Raw genomic sequence first — 4,519 nt, 5'->3', positions numbered from 1 at the left:
AAAAGAAAAGAAAAGAAAAGAAAAGAAAAGAAAAGAAAAGAAAAGAAAAGAAAAGAAAAGAAAAGAAAAGAAAAGAAAAGAAAAGAAAAGAAAAGAAAAGAAAAGAAAAGAAAAGAAAAGAAAAGAAAAGAAAAGAAAAGAAAAGAAAAGAAAAGAAAAGAAAAGAAAAGAAAAGAAAAGAAAAGAAAAAAAGACTATTCCTCCTGCTGTTTCAGTGATAGCTATTAATGCGTTTTAAAGTCTTCCAGATTGGTCTTAAGAAATCAGTTATCCCGGTCCTTGTTTCGGTAGAAAGACCCTTGGGAGCTATTAGCAGTAATCTAAGTTAATAAACTGTAAACTAACTTTTTTTTAAAGGAGGAAAAAACCCTACAACCTTTGACAAAATAATTGCACCAGTTATAAAACAGCCAAATGCCAGTTAACAGTCACATCAAGCCACTGGGGTGGAAAGAAGATATCTATAACCAGGCCACTTCCAATGAAACTGTTTGTTTTCTCTTATTTAAACTGCTCTTTCTAAAAATAAAAAATAAAAAATTATTTGCAAGACGTAAAATGTTTGAATAATGTCTGATGGTGCTTGTCCACTGGCTAAAGTCTCCAGTTAAAATAAAAAGAGGATTTTGGTCTTGATTCACAAATCACTTATCTGAAACTTATACAGCCCTTTATGTAAGAGAAACAGGGCATTTGCATGCAAAAAGTAACTAGCATTCTGAATCCCAATATTTCCTATTCACAAAATAAAACCCATCATGTGCAACTCCTCTGATATCAGCTACGGTCTCTTGCCTACATATGTGAGGGAAAGGATAAAGTATATACCCAAATAAGGTTGTTTTGGGCTCTAGAGAGGCAGTTCCCCATTGCCAAAGATGTCATTATCTTCCCTTCCAGACAGCAGCAATATTGACATGAGCACAAGAGACTACTGTTGTGGCAGCTCCGGGTGAGGGTACAACTGGTCCTTCTGATGGTCCAAAGAGTAAGCAGAGGGAATATTGCACTTTGCAAACAATGCTCAACCTCTGTCTGACAGGATCATGGAATGGTATTTTTCTCACCTACATAATTTCAATAGAATACTTTATTTATTTATTCATTTCTAAAATAAAAATAAAAATAATCCCTTGAAAGTGAAATTAAATTTGGGTTAAATTTTCCCCTTGAATCAACCATTTTCAGCTAACGATATGTATGTAACTTACAAATATTTTTGGTTGTCTGAATCTTTAACCTGAATAATCCTAATCTTTCATCTTTAGCTGAGAGTTAGAGAAGGTATATTCAGAAGAAAGACCAAATAGCTCAGTTCTGCTTCCTCTACACCAGCTTTATAGTATGGAGCATTTTCATTTTGTGTTATGGCAAACGCTAGATGGACCTTGCTCATTTGGATGTCTTCCACAAAGTTGTGAGGGGAGAAAGTACTCTAACCAGAGGGGAGGTTACTCTTAAGCAGCACACGGAAAACGGTCTGTAAAGGTATCACCGATAAATTCCCTTTGCACTGATGCTAGAAGGAATTGCAAGTGAAAGGGTGTCACAAGGGAAAAATGCCTGGTCATCACCAAAGATATATTATTTTCAGTGTAACCTAAAAGACCTGTCAAACTTGCCATTTAGCCTTGAGGAATCCAGGGGAATATTAGGCTAAAAGCTTTTTTGCTTCCCTGTTTTACTTACCCGTTTTCTCTCACCCACACGTAGGCTGTATGGGCAGGCTAATTCCCCTCACCCTGTTCCCTGCATATTTAACTTCTGTTCATTGGATAACAGCTGGCTGGTCAGAGGTTGGACTCAGTGATCTTGGAGGTCTCTTCCAACCTAGACTATTCTGTGAAGTAGCCTTCTCTGGGAGAGGAAAAGATGGGATAATTCCTAGCTGTTCACGCATTCCTGGGCTGCACCTGTTTTGGTATTCCTGCAATATACAAGAGCAATGAAGTTACAAATCTTTACGCATTGTTCAGTTGATGAACTCTGTGTTTGTATTGCCTCCAGAACAATGGGGTCTAGTTACAACCTGGACTTAGAGCATTGCTGCCCTAAATACAAGAGCTACATAAATAATGAATAAGTTGAGGCCCACCTATTCATTAAATTGCATAGAAGACCCCATTAATGTACTTTTTTCCCTAAAAAAAAAAAAAAAAAAAAAAAAAAAAAACCTATACCACAGTGTATGGAAGCAAATGCTTTAGGAGGACAAAAGAAATTCTATTCCTATTTTGTTCAAACATTATCTATAGTTAGTCATGTTTAACAAATCATACTGCAGCCCAGCTTAGCCTTGGTGAAACACTATTTAAGGCCATGATATTGCAGGGAAAATGGTCCTTATTCACTTAAGTTTGGGCTTTTGACCAATATTTGTTTTATTAGGCTGCTACAATAACAAATGCTTTGCACCAAGGTTTTGCACACAGAAAGAATGTATTTATGCCCCAATTCAGGCAACAGGGCTATAGACATGTAATAGCCAAACTCTGCTGCTTACATGCCTACTGAGGCAATCCAAGCAGAACACGTTCATCAGGGATATTTAATATCCAGAACAGGAAAAAAAAAATAAACTGAGCACTATGGGTGAAATTTGAACTCTACCACTAGCCTACGGTAAAACTCTGCCTGACTGTGATGGAGTCATGATTTTACCCCAGATACATGTGTTATGAAGGACCTGTGGTGACTTGTATGGGTTTAGGGGACGCCAGGAGCATCTGCTAAACCAAGGCCCTCCAATTCCCTGCAGATGCCTTTCATCCAGCTTGCAGACATAAGGCTCAATAGAAAACCCATCAAAATCAATGGGGTCTTTCGATTGGCTGCTGCTGGTTTTGGATTAGGACTACACAGAGAAGGCAAATCATCATTCTTCCTTATTAAAGTATTTAACTCCTGTCCTTTAATAACACTAATTTAATACACACTGAATACTGATAAAATGCTTGTTATACATATTTCCATCTGGCTCATACCCTGTGGAAGCACATCTCAGAGTTTAGATAGCTCTTCCTGGGGGCTGAATGTTTTGCACTTCTTGTTGACTCGGGCCATTAATGTTAAATTATCTACAAGGGCCCGTTTGTTTTTAAAACTCCCCAGTCTGCAAGTGAGCATGCGGATTTTAAACTCTGATTCTAGAAGTCCGAAGTTTTCTATGGGGATTATTGCATTTATACATCACAGCCAATCCGAGAGTTTCTAAAGCCTTCAAACAACTGACACCATATGTCTGGGTACAATGGAATCTACAGAATTATCAGTAACAGCAAAAATGTCTCATTACACACCGAGAGCTACAAACACATAACAAGTATATTGAGTAGCACGTATGCTCGCAGAGAAATTAATCGACTCAGATGCATACAAAGGGATTTCCAAAGTGCTAAAAACATATTTCAGTGAAGAAATGCACTATGCCAGGCTGTGATTTGCAATATAATAAATAATCCTCCTAAAATTCACTTAACTTTCACTCTGTCTAATGTGAGGCTTCACAGATTGTCCAGAATATGCTTTGTGTGACACAACATACAGAAAACAGCACATGAGAAATATATATATATATATTTATTTTTCAGGTCAGCAAAAATGTTCCCAGAATCCTGGAAAAATCCGCAGAATGCATTGTATTTGTATTTACTCTATTTACTTATTTGTTTGTCACATGCTTGAAGAATTCTACCAAACACTCATCTCAGATACTTAGCAATGTCTACAAAATTATGGCTGTATTTCTGGGAGGGCTAGGGAATACAAAGTGATGATTCACATCTAGAAATCTGGTATCCTTAAAAAAAAAAAAAAAAAAAAAAAAAAAAAAAAAAAAAGCAGGATAGGAAAGCACTAGCATTTTTTATTCAGTTATTATCATACAATCTGGACTAAGTCATAGCAAGAGAAATTATATGAGCAAGTTAAAAATAGTGAGATATAAATTGAAATAATAATGGATAAATGGTAATTAGCAGCATTTTTCACTGCAATATCACCTTTTATCCACAATTGCAGCAGTACCTTAAAGAAACAGATGATGAATCCCGAACCCCTGAATATTTTACTCCTGCAAGTGAATGAATAGTTCGTGTATAAAAAACGTGGGTATTCCTCAGAGTAAATGCTTCTTAACATGTAATACATTGTCCTAATCCAGCAGAAAAGATGACACCTCCAGCATTTCTGTGAGTGGTACATATCTCTAAGCCTTACAGAGAAAGTGAGGAATAAAAAGGTTAAATATCTTGTAGATTTGGTTCCTTGATTTTCATTATTATTTTTTTTAATTAGAACAGTATTAATTTGAACTGCTTTTTAAATGAAATCAAACATTTCCTGAAAGTGTGTCAATTCTTACAAATCTTTAATCTTTTGTGAAAACTCATCATACCCGTTATCTTTTTGTTTGTGATTATTTTTGGTTTTATTTTGATTCACTAAACAGGTATAATTTTACTTTTAACAACCCCAAATGACTTTCTAGAAAGCTGTAGGCTAAGTTTCTAGAAAGCTG

Source organism: Oxyura jamaicensis, chromosome 5 (genome assembly GCF_011077185.1).
Source record: "Oxyura jamaicensis isolate SHBP4307 breed ruddy duck chromosome 5, BPBGC_Ojam_1.0, whole genome shotgun sequence".
NCBI lineage: Eukaryota > Metazoa > Chordata > Aves > Anseriformes > Anatidae > Oxyura > Oxyura jamaicensis.
This window is presented reverse-complemented; position numbering follows the sequence as displayed.